The sequence below is a fragment of the Pseudorca crassidens genome, chromosome 5, assembly GCF_039906515.1.
Source record: "Pseudorca crassidens isolate mPseCra1 chromosome 5, mPseCra1.hap1, whole genome shotgun sequence".
NCBI lineage: Eukaryota > Metazoa > Chordata > Mammalia > Artiodactyla > Delphinidae > Pseudorca > Pseudorca crassidens.
Genome location: NC_090300.1, coordinates 58,495,483 through 58,513,051, shown reverse-complemented (window position 1 = coordinate 58,513,051; position 17,569 = coordinate 58,495,483). Strand labels below are relative to the sequence as shown.

Here is a 17,569-nt window from a genome sequence, read left to right as displayed (position 1 = left end):
GTGCAGGTGCACAGTTTTAGGAAAGAAACAATAGGAAACCCTATTGGTTTATGCTGCATTACAAACAGAAAAGGAAAGAAAAAAAATCAATGTTAGACAAGTAGAATAGAGAAAATCGTTAGGGAAATAAATTTCATTTTCATGCTTTCAAGAATTACATCAAAGAGTACATATTTTACTTGAAAAGGTATAGGTGTTCTTTGGGGAGAGAAAGCAAGAAAGGGGGGAGGGTCTAGAAATGCATATTTCCAGAATTCTTATCTCATGAGAATGTAAGGCTTGTCTTCTGAATTGAGAATACTTTTCCTTATTTAAAATTACTTGATGTATCTTGGTTTCTTTGTGTATAAGGGCAAATGTGAGAGAACAAAGTTCTCTATGCTAGCTCTTTTAAAAAATGTTACCACATCCTATAAAGTAGTAGTCTCCAAAGGTAAATGCAATTCAGTGGCTGTACAAGATAATCCACTGAGCTCTGGGTAGAAAAAAAATATATCTAGGTAGGTAGGTAGGTAGGTAGGTAGATAGACAGACTTTGTTTTTACATAATATGTTAATATAGTAGTACTGGCATATTATTAATGTAATAGTATGTACTATTTTATTTATTTACATAAATAAATATACATATGTTGAGGATACTTGGTCAAATATTTTTAAACAAATGGTGTGTTCATAAAAGTAGTTTGGAGACCACAACTTTAGTATTCCTAAATGGTATTGGCTATCAAGGGGAAATAAAGAACACTGAACTTTAACATTATATATGTAAGTCTAAGTGTTATACATATAAAAAATTATTACACAAAAACTTCAATTAAATAGATTCAGGAGACCAGAAAGAGAAGTTTTCATGCCTGGCAACAGTAGCAGTGCCCAACAGGAAGAAGAAAGAACTTTCTTCATTCCTGGCAAGGACTCAGTCAATGAAAAGCCCTGGACTCTTTGTTTACTACAGCCCTGCCAACTTCCTTTTCATCTCTATAAAAGACTTCTTCCCTTGCCGTGGGGGGATTTTCATGTGGCTCACCATGATTGCAGACCCCGAACTACAATTCTCTGTTGATTCCAGATTAAAGCCACCTTTGCTGGAGAAATATCTAGCAGTCTATTTATTTCAGTTCAACATTGCGGTGGCAGATACAGGGGCCAGAAGGGACTCCCAAAGGCTCCAGCATTGGTGAGTAAACAGCCACAGTTGAGCCCACTGTCCTTGTTGCTTTTCTTGCTGATCCTGGAGTTTGAAGGTATGTCTTTTTCCTGGATCCAAGCTCCTGCCCTCTTTGCAGGTGAAGCTGTCCAGGTTTTACCTGGGGTCTATTTTAAGTTTCTGTATTTCTGGTTAAGTCCTTGTTCTCTATGCAAGTACTAATCTGGCACTTCGGTCTGATTTTGAGACAAGACTGATTCAGTGAAAGCTGGCTGAAAACACATTCAGCCCATTTCTTCAGAAACAGGGGCTGCTTCACTGAAACTGTGCTCGTTTTCCAGCCTTCCGTGTATTCCTCTGGAATAGGGTATTCCCTGGAAACTCCCTGAAAAGCCATCAGCCTGGATCCTCCAAGACAAAGCTGTTTCCTTAGAATTGGCTGGTATAGCTTACAAGCTGTTTGAACTGAGTTGTTTGAGCTGTCAGCTGTTTGAAAATTGTTCTTTTACTCTAGAGAAAAAATTCCAGGAAGTGAGATCCCAGTTATTTAAATACTTTGAGGGAGCTCCCATTACAGGGACCCTGGCTGATTTTATGTTTAAAGACTATGATCCTTCCTCATGTGCATTTCCAGTTAAATGGGCCAACCTGACCAAAGGCAATTTAGAATACCAATGACCATTATGAGGAAATTTTGAAATCCCCAAATTCAGTTTTCTTAAAATCAAACTGAACAATAACAGCTCAAAGGTTTTCCGAATTATGTGGAATACTTATTTCAATTTGTATTGGGTTGGCCAAAATGTTCGTTCGGTTAATGAATACATTGTTCAATAAAGTTGTTGGTGAAAATGAAAAAGGTCTTTTATTTTTACTTAAAACTGAATGAACTTTTTGGCCAGCCCAATATTTTGAGGATCTCCAACATTATCAGGAATCTAAAATGACCTCTCATCCAAAAAACATTTTAAGATTAACTGAGTCAAAGCAAGATAAAATGGCTCCCAAAGCCTCAGGATCCTCTTCCTCAGCTTCTTTGTCTCAGGCTCCTCCTTTGGCACCATCCTCTCTCTCTCCCTTGGCTCCTCATGGCCAGACTCTACCTCTGGTTCCACCTTCCTCCTTCCCTTTTACACCTCCTCTATATCCTCAATTCCCCAATACAAATTCTGTCACCAAACCTCCGCTGTTCTCTACCCACTCCCTTTTCCTTTGAAACTGCCAGAACCTGTCTCTTTAAAATTAAGCCTTCTGAGGATCCAGAGGCTAAAACCCTAATTTCTTATTTTCCCTGGACTAAATCTGAACTGCCAGCCATTGTCAAAGATTTTCCTAAAGCAACTGAAGATCCTCATAAATTTGCTGAGGAATTTAATATATTCATTCAAACTTATCAAACTTGTTTCTCTGACTTCTATCAGCTAGTTTATATGCCTGTTGGTAAAGGCCAGGCCTAGCATTGAATGAATATGACTAATTGGGAAAATCCTGAAAGGCCTCTAGGATTACAACTGTTGGGATGAACTGCTAACTCTTGTATAAGCAGACTCAAGTAAGCACAGGTGACTTCATTGAGCAAGTCCTAGGGCTTTTCCAAAGCCTGTTGACTGGAACAAAATTCAGGCTGGCACACCAAAATCTTATTAATCTGTTCATAACTATTACAATCAATTTAAGATTTTAAAATAAAATTCTGGAAGACACTAGGAGTGGGTAGTGCAGCACCTGGGGCCTGGCAACAGAGGGGAGCCGTGACCACCCCCAGACCAGAAGGGGCAGGGGAGGGAAGTTCCTGAATGCGGAGGACCCCAACAGGGGCTGTCAGAAGACACCACCGCCATCACTTGTTGTGTTTTCCTCACTGCACTTATCACTATTTAAATTGAAACTGCTCAGTTATTTACTTATGCATTTTTATTCTAACTCCCATTCCTGGAATCACCCCCAGGACAGCAGGGCCTCTGTCTGTTTGCTCAACACTTCATCTCCAGGGCCTAGATAGACCTTGGTACATGGTAGGTGCCCAGTAAATATTCATGCCTGGTGCATTTAAGCACTCAATAAATAATGTGTTGAATCAAAATATAAATAAATAAATAAAATAAAATTCTGATCCTCCTTCAGGTGTAGATCACAGCAGTGTAGCTTTTAACTCTATGCTTATTAATAGGCTGAATTGAATCTTTCCCTTCAAGTAAAAAGGGCCAGAATGGAATGGGAAACTATGTCCACTCTAGATTTAGTTAATCTGGCAAACCAGCTTTCTTATACTCTAGACAAGTCACCCTCAAGGAAGACCACCAAAATTCTTAAACGTCAACTGTAACAAACAAAGGCACCTAAACAAAACCAAAATCCTCCTAGTTTCTGTTATAATTACAAATAAACAGGACTTTGGAGATATGATTATTACAAATTCAAGCACTACGTGCCTTCGGCCTTCTAACGAGCCTTTCCAATGTTTTCCCAATTCTGTTTTTTTTTGTTTTGTTTTTTTTTTTGGCGGCCTCTCCCGTTGCGGAGCACAGGATCCGGACGCACAGGCTCAGCGGCCTTGGCTCACCGGCCCAGCTGCTCCACAGCATGTGGGATCTTCCTGGACCGGGGCACGAACCCGTGTCCCTTGCATCGGCAGGCGGACTCTCAACCACTGCGCCACCAGGGAAGGCCCCCAATTCTTAATGACAGAGCTCCGAAGAACTACAGGGACTCTTCCTAATCCTTCCTCTTAATCAGTTTAGAGAAACATTTCTCCAAATTGGGGATGAATCTCTGCCAGTCCTAATTGACAATGGAGCCATACTCTCAACACTCAACTCCACTACTATAAAGCAGCCCCTGCCTCAGAGTACTACAGCAGGTCAAATAGTGGGGATCTCTAATGAACCTCAAGAGGTGTCTGTCTCGGAACCTATTGCATTTTGTTTAGGACCTTTGAGAGATAAACACCCATTTCTCCTTTATTCCTCTGTCCCATACATGTATTAGGCCAGACTTCTTAGAAAAGTATCATGCCAGAATTTCTTTCTCCCAACAGGGGGAAATAATTCTAGAATTTGACAGTAGTCATCAATGTAACCAACCAGATGAATTAAATAATCCTCTGACAACTTTTATTTGTTCCATCTCTCACAGTACTAGAAATGATTCTCAAAACACTGATTATTTGTCCCTATTGAATCAGTTACCACCTTCCTTGTGGGTAAAATCTTCAAATGATGTTGGCAAAATTCACAGTGTACCTCCCATCAAGATTCATATAGACCCCTTAAAATCTCTTCTGATAATTAATTAATATTCTATAAGTAAAGAAGCCCTTCAAGGCATTAAGCCCACAGTAGAAGATTACAAGGCTTAAGGCCTCATAATTCTTTGTACTATCACCTGTAACACTCACAGTTTACCAGTGAGTAAACCTAAGGGCTGAGAGTGAAGGTTCGTCTACCACCTCTGAGCAATAAAAAACATTGTTATCCCTGACACCTTGTTGTCCCTAACCCTCATTCATTACTAGTTACTAACATCTATTCCCACCAGAAGTGAATTCTTTACTGTAATTGTATTGTGCAGCACATTCTTTTGTATTCCAGTTGATGAAGGTAGCCAATACCTTTTTGCCTTCACTTGGGAAGAAAAACAATTTACCTGGACAGTAACGCTGTAGAGTTTTACTGAGAATCCTTCTAATTTCTTATAAATCCTGAAGGCTGATCTGGATGATATGACGTTCCTTAGAGGGTCTACTTTGGTGTAATATGTGGATGATTTGCTTCTTTGATCTCCTTCTCAAGCCTCCTCACAGGAAGACAGAATCCACTTGCTAAAGCTTTTAGCCTTAAAGGGACATAAGGTCCCCAAAGAAAAATTGCAGTTTTCCCAATCCCAGATTAAATATTTAGGGCACCTGATATCAAAACAAGGGCTACATCTAGATCCAGATAGACTTCATGTCCTATGTTTCCGAAAACTAAGCACCGATTGGGAGGTTTTCTCAGGTTAGTTGGTTACTGCCAAAACTGAATTCCAATTCATCTTTTATGGCCAAACCTCTGTATGTTTTACTAAATAACAAACAACCAACCCAATTCAATGGAAAGTACCAAATGACATAGCCAAGGAGGTATTAAAGGAAAGTGTGAAGAACCCACCTGCCCCTGGGCATCCTAATTCTTAGATTCACTTTTTTCTTGTTTGTATATGAAAAAGAAGGGAATGCCCTTGGGCTGCTACCCAAAAACATGGGGACCAACATCAACCCATAGGGTATTATAGCCAACAAATGGACTCTGTGGAATGAAGATACCCTCCTTGCCTTAAAGCCATTACAGCCACTGTTTTTATTTGGTTAAGGCCACTGACAAAATCATTGTGTGATCCCCTTCAATCATTTTTATACCTCACACGGTAGAAGCCCTCCTGAATTCTCGTCACATTCAATATTTATCAGCCAGCCGTGTCACCTCCTAGTAAGTCCTTCTGTTAACTCTTCTCATGTAACTCTTTTACATGGTAGTAACCTTAATCCTGCTACTCTCCTCCACTGCATTATCAACAAAGTCCCTCAGGACTGTTTAACACTGACAGATCATCTCCTGATTCCTCATGATGATCTGCAGGAAATTTCTTTGGGTAATGCTGACTTCTCATGGTTCACTGGTCATTCTTATTTAAAAATTGACAGTGGCAAATATTGTGCTGGGTATACTATTACAACTCCTTTTTATGTTATTGAGGCAGCACCTTTACCTAAGGCTACTGCAGCCCAACAGGCTGAGTTATATGCTCTTACATGGCCTTGTACTTTAGCCACGGGCAAAACTGCTAATATTTATACTGATAGTAGGTATGCTTTTGAAGTAGTTCATGATTTGTGGATGTCATGGAAGCAATGTGGCTGCCTTATTTCCAGTAGAAATAACATTTAAAATGGCTTCTATGTTCAGGAATTATTGGATGCAATACTTTACCTGCTGCTTTAGCTATTATTAAGATTCCCAGGCATTCTAAACTTGACTCACTTGAAGCTAAGGGAAATCACCTTGCTGACATTTCCACAAGGAATGCTGTTGTTAAAGGGACCAACAGCAGCCAAACCTCTGTCATGGTCCAAAGGGATATTTCCCCAAATGATAACTTAGAAAAATTGGCTAGAGAAAACTCAGAATTGGACTTAGGAAAGGAAAAATCAAGATTGGAAATTTGACAGTTGTTGATTTGATAAAAAGAGAAAGCTCTGGGGCTTCCCTGGTGGTGCAGTGGTTGAGAGTCCACCTGCCGATGCAGGGCACATGGGTTCGTGCCCCGGTCTGGGAAGATCCCACATGCTGCAGAGCGGCTGTGCCCGTGAGCCATGGCCGCTGAGCCTGCGCGTCTGGAGCCTGTGCTCCGCAACGGGAGAGGCCACAACAGCGAGAGGCCCACGTACAAAAAAAAAAAAAAAAAAAAAAGAGAGAAAGCTCTGGTTTGAACCAAATAATAACCTAGTCCTACCGGAGACTATAAAATTCTCACTCCTCAACACTCTACATTCATTAAACCATTGTTCTCCTGACAAGACAACAGAATTCATGAATCAATATTAGTAGGAAAACATTAGCAAGGCCACAAAAAATGCCTACTTCATTTGTCCCACTTGTCTGAAGTACAACCTCAGGAAGCCTGTTGATACTGCTATCAAATATTTTAAACTGCCTAATGGACAATTAGAGACCTGGGAAATGAATTTCACAGAACTTCCTCTGTCTTATGAATATAAATATGTTTTAGCAATGGTCTGGTATGTTTTCACACTAGAATGAAATAGTCTACTGCCCCTTCTTTGGCAAAAATCTTTTTGGAAAGACCTCCTCTCAAACTTCATAGTGATTAAGGAACCCATTTTACTGACCAGGTGTTTTGACAAGTCTGTGCTGTTTGGTCAGTTTACAACACTTTTACTGATTTAGAAGAATGTACTAACAGCATCAGTAAGACTCAGCTCAATCTGTAGAAACCCTCGAAATACCTTGGGCAAAAGCACTGCCATTGGCCTTCCTAAATCTAAGATTCACCCCTTTTGGAACTCGTAAACTCTCACCCTTTGAGACAGTCACAGGATGCCCCATGCATTTGAATTTTGCTTCTTTTGGCCCACAACTGATAAAAGGAAATATACTCCAATACTGCAAAGGCCTAATTGCTCTATTAAAAATAACTATGTTTTGGTAAAGCGATCTTTTCACAGCGAGCTCTTGGGAGATGAAAACCTTAATCATCACACCTTGCAACCTGAAAATTTCATCTACTGGAAAAGCTATCTCCAGAAGAACCCTCAACAACCTTGCTGGACAGTCCCATATTGGGTACTGCTAACCAACCCTTGTACTGCCAAACTCCAAAGAAGAGACTGTTGGATTCACATGATAAACCTAAAGAAACACCAAATCCTGACTGGAACTTCACTTCATCTGGTGACCTGAAAATAAAGATTTCCTGCGATTGAAGCAGATGACATCTGATAAGACAGCTTTCGTAAGATATTGAGATGAGGCCTGTTAGAAGTCTGTCACCAAAACTTTGATAATGATATAATGCTTTAGATGAACTCCAATGTCTATGATGCTGATAACATATAGGACTTTAGATAAAAAGTACCTAAAAGTTCTCCCTCCTACCCCTCCTCATTACTTGAATGTCATCTTAGTAGGTTTCTAATCTGTTTACTCTCCCTCCAACATGAGACTACACCCAGGATAGGTCCTTCCCTGATATCAAGGGACAAAAAGCCACTGAAACCAAAAAACCTGACTTTTGATGAGTGATGCTATCAGAGAAAGTTCTCAATCAAAAGGGGAAAATGTAAAAAAATCATCATCAGCAGCAGCAGCAACCTCAATTAAAGAGAGTCAGGAAAAGGGGAGCTCTCATGCCATATGATGACAGCAGAGCCCAACAGGAAGAAGGAAGACTCCTCTTCTTTCCTGGCAAGGACTCAGTCAATGGAAAGCCAGGACTCTTTTTTTTTTTTTTTTTTAACTATACCTCCCAACTTCATTTTCCTCCCCATAAAAGTGTTCTCCTTCCCTTGCCATGAAGGGACTTGCACGTGGCTCACCATGGTTGCAGACTCTGAAGTACAATTCTCTGTTGATCTTGAACAAACCCATTTTTTCTGGAGAAATATCTGGCAGTCAATTTATTTCAGGTCAATATATATGATCAGGTGATGCATTCTTTCACTGAGCAAATATTCGTTGATTCATTAGAAGCAGCAACATGTAGTAGCCAAAAGCAGTGTATTCTGGAGTCAGACTACCTGGGTTCAATTACAGACTCTACCACTTAGAAGCCATGCCATTTTGGGCAAGTTTCTTAACCTCTCTAGACCACAATTTCCTCATTTATAAAATGAGGTTGATGACTGAACTTACCTCACAGGGCTGTTGTGATAATTAAAAGGGTAAATATATGTGAAACATTTAAAGATGCTTGGTACATTGTTAGCATTCAGTAGATTTTTTATTGTTATTATCCATGCAATTAATTTGACAAATATTTATTGAGTATGTAGTATGATCCAGGTACTGTGGTAAACATGGGATTACGTGGTTGCCACATACAAGGCCCTGTATTAAGCTCTATGAGGAATAAACAGACAGTTCAGAAAATGACTCTGCCTTAGTATGTATATTAGTTATCTATTGCTGTATAGCTTAAACAGCAAATCTCTCATTTCTGCTTATTTACATGTATGAACTATAAAAGCAGTGAATTCTACTAATTAATACTCTCCAGTTCTTTCTCAATAATCAACTGGCAATAATTTTTACCACTATGACTATGGTAGTAATTCTGGTTCTGTCAGAATTATACTGTGTGGTTCATATTGTCTTGGCTGCTTCTTGCCTCAAGGCTCTTTTAATTAATCAGATATTCTTTTTTTTTTTTTTTTTTTGTGGTACGCAGGCCTCTCACTGTTGTGGCCTCTCCCGTTGCGGAGCACAAGCTCCGGACGCGCAGGCTCAGTGGCCATGGCTCACGGGCCCAGCCGCTCCGCGACATGTGGGATCTTCCCGGACCGGGGCACGAACCCGTGGTCCCCTGCATCGGCAGGCGGACTCTCAACCACTACGCCACCAGGGAAGCCCTAATCAGATATTCTTACTCTTTGCTTATGTAGGCAAGCAAAATTTGCCACCCCAAAATATACCTCTTTGGCATAAGGATTAATTTAGGGTGATTATTCTTAAGAAACAGAAGGCTCGGGAAGTTTGTCTTATTACCCCCTTAATTGCCTGAGAAAATTTAGATAAATGGCTTGTTCCTGGAATAGAGCTCTCACCAGAGGTATCTGCAAATCATCAGGGCTAGGAGTGGTAGGGGAAACTTGGCAGGGCCTACAGATCAGGGTCCACTCTGTGTCCCAGTGTCTACGCAGGGTCCAGCGAACATTTGTTTACCAAATATTTGTGTTTCTGTCTCAATGTGAATTGCCTTCCTCCCCTCTCTGAAGTTCCAAACCACTACCCCCAGCATCTTCTTTTGTCTTTAGCTGAAAATGGTATTTAAGGTGAGGATTTTGGCCATTTTATCGATTTACTCAGTTTTCCTGGGTTTCCCATGTATATATGCTATTATCAACTGTTTGATTTTCTCCTGTTAATCTGTCTCATATCAATTTAATTCTTAGACAAGCTAGAAAGGCTTATAAAAGAAGAGAAAAAAATTCTTCCTCCTCAGCACCTATGTATTTTGGTAGTAGCTGAGCAATGCAGTCACTTTTTCCTCTCCTGCCTGAGTGCACTGTGGCTGTATTTATGCTCTCTGAGAGCTTGTCTCTGACTAAGGAATTCTCTCCATGATATCACCAACTGCATTCTTCTTTTTACTATAAATGGCAAATAGTCCTATTCTTTGTATTCTCTTAGTTACTATAATGATAATTTTATGTTTTGAATGTGAGTTGGTAAAAGGCCTTTGTTGGTGTCCTCAACTCTCCTAATTTTACTGAAGACGTTGATTTTGTATTCATTTGAGCAGTTGTCCTGGAATTTTATATTAGAAAATTTGAAGAGTACCCTCAATCTGGGAAGATGCTTTGTTTCCTTGATTAATTTAACTGCATCATTATAAGTTAGGTTTTGTTTCTTTGGTTCTTCCATTAACAAAAGTGTGAGTGGAGATGTATCCTTCAGCCTTACACTTTGTACAAAAATAAAGTTTTAAATCATGCATTGCCGATTAATAGGAATTATTCATACTCCCACTGCTAAATTATAGTCCCTACCAATTTGTTTGTACAATGAAACATCATTGTTATCATCAGGTTTATTTTCCATAGGAAATTAAACATAAGCAGGAAATGCAGTGTTCCTTTTTCTCATTATGTAAAAGGAAAAAACAAATGAGCCTCTCAGGCTTCATCTGGGTCATTGTTGAACAGACCATGGCCAAGAACAGAATCTAGTGTCACACCAAGCCACATATCTTCATAACCAGGAGGACATTTTGACTGTGGTCACTGAATGACCATTCACTAATCTGATTAATCTGTCAAGCTCTAAGCTCCTATTTCATAATCTTACTTTTGAGTCTATTAAGAGAAAACATTGATGTGTACAAATAGATCACATTAGTATAAATGAAGGCCCCCCAAATCAACTTTTATTCAAAAGCATAAGAAAAAGAAAACAAAAAAGGAAAAAAAATGTTACTGATGTCACTCAAATTACCTCAATTTGCTAGTAAATTTGATTCTTGCTTTATCTACCTTAAAATGTAAATAAATCCTCAATACTAGATTCCTTTTTGAAATCATACACATATTTATATTCTGTATTCATTTCTGACTTCAGCCATAAAAGACATGAGATAGTTTATATCTATAATGCAAATATATGTTATTATCTATTATGTAGAATTTATTTACTATAATTTCTTTAAATAGAGAGTTCCTTATGATTATTTATATAATATTAAATGGCATAAAAGATACATAAACAACTCCTCCATAAAACAGGTTAACATAATCTTCTGAATTAAAAAAAAACAGTCACTAAACCAGCTTTGGTAGTCATTCGCAAAGTAATACAATTCCATATCTATATCATACCTTGTAAACGGATCTTAATAGATATGAACATGTAGCTTCAATATGCCATAGAAAACTTTACTGACCCTATGACAGGTGTGAAACTTTGTGATATTTCATTCTTATAAAAATTTTACTGTGGAAAATGTCAATGTATAAACAGGTAAAAAGAACAGGACAATAAAACTCCAGGCAGCCATCGCCCAGCTTTAAAAACTCACCAGTTTGGGGGCGTTCTCTTTTTCATCTACACCCCACCTAACAGGATTATTTTGAAGTAAATCCCACATATTCTTTTACTTCAGTTTAAATATTCCATGGTATGTATCATTAAATAGAAAGACTTTTTCTATATTATATCTGTAATACTATTATGCCACTATGAAAAATTTAAGATTATCCCTAATATCAATTTGTTTTTTTCTTAACTGTTATTTTGATTCAGTCAGAATCATGGAGTCCAGTTAGGCCCACACATTGCATTGGGCTGATAGATCATTTGTCTCTTTCATCTTATAGGTAGCCCTCCCTCTCTTAATTCCCTATGATTTATTTTTGAAGAATCTGGTCATTTGTTTTGTAGAGCTTTTCACAGTATGGATCTTGCTGCTTCCATCCTCATGGTATCATTTAAAATACTTGCTTCTGTAACCTGATAGTTAAATCCAGAGTCCTGATCGGGTTAGATTCAGAGTTTTTACAAGTACACTTCACAGATGTAGAATTCCATCATGAGGCACATAACGTCTGTTTCTCTCTATTCCTCTTTTCCTCTCACTCTTATTAATGTCCACTGTTGCTTAGTGCCTAGATTCATTATCTCATTGGGGGATTACAAAATCGTAATATTTTAATTCTATCATTCTTTCTTCATGTATTAGCTAGAATACTTCTACAAAGAAAAAGTGTTCCTGTGGCACAATGTTTTATAGGAAAGTTAGGTTAAATGCTTAAGTATTTCTTCTATTTACCCATATTCAGACTGATGAGTTGGTTCTCTAGCAACCTCTGATGGTCCCCAACAGATTTATATTTTAGTATCACTATGCATTCAAGGATTATTTCACTTTTGAATATGTGAAACTCATTCAAATTTAGTTATCTTAGAATAAAAATAAATAAACCAAGACCATACCTTCGGTTGAAAAAGATAATAAAAGAATAAAATTAAAATTCTAGAAGATTTGACCAATACACTGAACGTATAGTTTGTGTTAAAAAGCAGACATTGGGCTTCCCTGGTGGTGCAGTGGTTGAGAGTCCGCCTACCGATGCAGGGGATGCGGGTTTGTGCCCCGGTCTGGGAGGATCCCACATGCCGCGGAGCGGCTGGGCCCGTGAGCCATGGCCGCTGAGCCTGCACCTCTGGAGCCTGTGCTCCGCAACGGGAGAGGCCACGACAGTGGGAGGTCCGCGAACCACAAAAAAAAAAAAAAAAGCAGACATTCCTCAGTTTTTAGAAAGCTAATAGTACTAATAAATGGGCAATAAAGTGGAATAATATAGTCCCACTAAGTTTTATTTCCAAAGATCTACAATGTTTTGTCTTCTTACTATGTGCCAACATCTATGCCAAACCCTTTGTGTGATTTACCCTGCAGAATACTCACAACTTTATAAGGAATAGATTATTACTAACACTTACTTTTGAGAATATCTAGCCCTGTTAGAAAGGCTGAATGATGCTTAATATTATACTTATGCCCTGTTTAACCTTGGGTTCCTGAAATCCCTAGGGAATCTGTGAATGGCTCCAGGAGATCCACCATCCTTCTGAATTTATCTGTGTGCACGCACATTTTTCTAGAGGGACTCCGTATAATTTTAAGCAAATTTTGAAAGGAAACCATAATCTCCCAAAAGTCAAGAATCAGTGCAGTACCTGGGTTGATCAACAAGAGTTTGATGAAAACACTGAGAACTGAGAATCTAGTTAATTTTATTTGTGCAAACATTCCACGTATCTACCTGATATTAGAGGCAGTAGCTAGCCACCTTCCTTTGGATATATTTTCCGAATATGCATGACTTTATATCTAAAAACGTACAGAACCTCAAATGTATCTTCTACCCAAGTTGGAAGATGTTTTTCTGATGACAAATAAGACTTAGTCATAGACATTGCTAGATGTTATGTAATCTAGACTTGAAGTCCCAGTAGGTATGCATCTGTTAATGCCATGAAATACAAAAATCTGTTGCATTTAATTATAAAACAAATTCTTAAAATTGTTTCAGAAAATAGAGATCTCTAAGGAAAACATCATCGTTAAATAAAATATAAAGATGTCAAATAAACACCATTCACTTTAATATATACACTTGACAAGAATACCAGGCATAAACATAAGACTGATTTCTCCCACCATCCCTAACAATGAATTTCATGATAGACACACAAGTCTGCTGGTGATTTTCTCACATCACTTTTTTACATTATTCATATCAACTTTAGTCAGTTTCAACAATATTATTGGTACTATCTGAACTGTTTTTCAATGAATTGGCCATTTTTTAGTTTAACTCTGTGTCCTTCATCCTACACTCTACCTCTAATTGTTAGAAACAAATCACAATATCAGATATTTGCTACTGATAGAATTTCAAAGGTACACTCAATGCCAACTTATTGACAGTTTTAATACTGTATTCGAAGTACAGATCATTCTTTTACTAACACACAAACCCACAACCCTTTTTGCCCTGATGGGTATTCTATTTCATTTCTGCTTAATGGTACTTTTTATCACTCTGTTCATTACGATAATCATCCTGGAACCACTAAAATGAAACACACTAAATGAAATGCTGCGGGGGACAGATTACCAATATTTCTAATTAAAGATACTGTTGACCATAAGCTAATTAGAGTAAGCAACATTTTAGGCATGATACAGAAACTATAAAAATATAAATTACTAGGATTAAAGGTAGTGTGTTAGTAGAAACTATTAGGCTATATAAGGTATGTTTACATTGAATTAAAGATAATATTGGGCTGGATTCGTTTCACTGGAATTTTATTTTATTTTTTTAGTTATCTAATTCCTGGAAAAGACCACACTTGGCAGAGTCAATATTTAGATCCAAGAAGGAACAGACACTGCATCCACAATCCTCACCCCTCTTTTTTTCCCCTTTACCTCTGTAAGTTAAATGGAGAATTGAAATATTATCTCATTGATACAAGAAACGTTTAAACCTTCACTTAAATGACTCAAGTGAAGATTTTTATTTTTTCCTGCTTGAATGAATCTATTTTGTTTTTGATGGAGATGTCATTGCTAATGTCTAGGGTGAGGGGTAATATAAGCAAATGAATGCTCACTTTTTTACATTTTTCTAGACAATAACTGAATAAATCTTTCCTATTTTAACTAAATGTAATTCTAGAATATATTAAGTCTTAGTCTGGAAACCAAAAGTTAACCCTTTGGAAAACAGAAGGATGGAAGAAGGGCAATTCTGACCATAGAGGTCAGGTCAAAGAATAGGCCTTGTTTGTCAGGGGCATACTCTGTGACATCAAACACTAGCTCCAGGGAAGAGAAAAAATATTTCCTACAAGACACTAGGAAGAATATGTTTGTCTAAAGCTAAAATTAGAAGTCTTTAACTGAATTCTAAAGCAGAATGAAACATTTGAGATATAACAGTAAACTCAGAACTATACAGAAATATTTTCATTTTCAAAATAAGAAAACCAATAAATGCAGAAAACTTTGTTCTAATGAAACCACTATTAAGCTTCATAGAACAAAAGTATATTTAAAGTTGGTGGAATAAAGATTTTCAAAGATTACTATGAATGAAAGAATTATTGAAAGAAAGGTAATATGTTGAATTCTCGAGACAGGTAGCACAGTATTACTAAGGGCAATGTACTAAACCACATGAAACAAATAAGAAGAAATATTAGTGACTGTCTGCATTTAGGTAACCAAAAAATTAATTACCTAAGTATGGGAGAGGGGAATCAAGGTTGGACAATAGATAAGTTAAAGGGGAAAGAAGGGCGGGGCCATACCAAGAAGCCGGAAGCAGCCGCGGCCCCAGCTCAGGAGACAGGGCGGGCGTTAAAGCTCTTGTGGCATTATCCTTCACTGGGGCTATTGGGCTGACTTTTCTTATGCTGGGATGTGCCTTAGAGGATTACGGTGTTTACTGACCCTTGTTTGCTCTGATATTCCACGTCATCTCTCCCATCCCCTATTTTATTGCCAAACGAGCAACATATGACGCCGCTGCAACAAGTAGTGCCTGTCGGGAACTGACTTATTTTTTCACTACCGGAAGGGTTGTTTCTGCCTTTGGATTTCCTGTTAATCTTGCTCAGGTGCCTGTGATCAAATGGGGAGCCTGTGGCCTGGTGCTGGCAGGCAATGCAGTGGTTTTCCTTACAATTCAAGGTTTTTTTCCTTATATTTGGAAGAGGAGATGATTTTAGCTGGGAGCAGTGGTAGCACGTGCTTTATTCTGAAAAAAATGCATTTAATTTCTTAGAATTCATACTGTATGTATATGTGTGCACATGTGGCCTTTTACTATGAAATTTAAAATGCTTTTTTTTTATACCTTTGTAATCATGTTCACTTTAAGGAGGACTACATGGGGAAAAGGTTAGTTTTATTCCCAGCCAGTAGATCTCTCCATTTACTCAAGTTGAATTATGTTATTTGTTTAGCTGTTCATAGAGTCCTGGTGCTCTCAGAAAATATGTTAACACAGTCTTGTAGACAGTCGCTCACTCAGTGTGCTGCATCTCCACCTTTTCCCTGGGGATGTGCTTGAGTGGGTACATAGCACTGGGGCTGTCTCAGCTCTGCCCAGGACTTCCAAGATATACCTGTGGTCCAGAGACACAGAGGCGGCTCCCTCTTTATGTTGCAGACTCTTGCTTCTCCAAGTGTGGTCCATAGACCAAGAGCATCAGCATCTTGAAGCGTGGTCCATAGGAGCTTATTACAAATGCAGAGTCTGAGGCCCCACCCTCAACCTAATACATTCTGATGAGATCCCAAGTGAATCGCATGCACGTTAAAGCCTGAGAAGTGCTGTCATGAAGGAAGAAGCATTGCCTTCCCCTTGGCTGAACCCCTTAGCCTCTCCGGGCATTAGCTGCTTGTAAAAACTGTTTCCCCTGCCCCTCATGTTGAGGCCTACTTCAGACTATCCTTGGTATTTGTGAAACGTCCAAACCTATAATTTATAGCCTGTTCCTCAAATTTGTGAATTGTTCTCAGTAGGGAACAGCTATGGCTTCACATTGTCTGAAAGGCAGTGGCTGCCTTCACAATGCTGGGGGGACGAATCCCCCACTGGGAGGCAGGGGAGGGAGGCTGGGCTGGAACTGGCCCCTGCTTTAGCAGGATGGGGAAGAATGGATAAGTAACGCTGTTTAATTTCCCTTCATAATATGACATTTCTCCCCAGCTCCTTCCCTATGCTGCTCCCTACACACCCTCACCAGCCCCTCCAGCCCCCCAAACACACACACTCCCAGCAGTTCCGATCTGCCCTAACTTCTTCATGGCTCGGCTTCTCCTTCCTATAGAGACGTGGAGCCAAGTAAGCAAGCAGAGGGTGAGCTGCTTTATCTTATTTACATGCGATATACTTATTGTCTTTCAGGCCCTGTAGGACTTAAAAAAAAAAAAATATATATATATATATATATACACATATATATATATATATATATATGCCACTTTATGCCACTTTTAAATGAGTCATTGAGAATTCATGTCATGCTGGGTCCTGTAATCATAGGTTTTCTAGATCAACCTTTTGTCCAAGACCTATCGAGAAAGGGAAATATGGGAACTAGAACCATGTGTAGAATATAAGCAATGATTTTAAAGCATTGTTAATGTGTGATAACTGACATACATTGAAAACACTGAAACCTTGAAGTTTGTAACTCCTTCATATTCTGTAATGATGCTGGGATCAGAAGACAAGAGTAATACCTAAAAGGATAATGTGCAAAGTGATATTTTAGCCTTGCGCATGATTTTATGTTTTCAGTGTACTATGTATGTATAGAACTGTTAAAGTTGTTATTTCCAATATTTATATTAGAAAAATTATATAGACACTATAATTTTAACAAGCATTTTTAATAACACTTGCACTTACTGTATTGTAATAAATTTCACTTTTAACAGAAAAGAAAAGTTTAATTTTAAAAGTTTTTATTCTGATGTCACCTTGCTTAAAAGGTAACAAAAATATGAAAACTGCTTGGTGTTCTGAAATGTGCGGTTGTGAGCAATAATCTACCCTGCATGAGAATAATAGCAATAAGTTGTAAGATGCCATTTTGAATGTGTAGTTGGCTTGTAATAGCT

The 17,569-nt window shown here is 38.4% G+C and overlaps 1 protein-coding gene and 1 pseudogene across 1 annotated transcript in view; one reads left to right on the top strand and one right to left on the bottom strand.

The window, feature by feature from the left end:
* NAALADL2 (N-acetylated alpha-linked acidic dipeptidase like 2) overlaps window positions 1-17,569 on the bottom strand; it is a 913,415-nt gene that overhangs the window by 475,467 nt on the left and 420,379 nt on the right. The window lies entirely within an intron of this gene.
* Window positions 1,032-16,696, top strand: LOC137225428 (leptin receptor gene-related protein pseudogene; annotated as a pseudogene).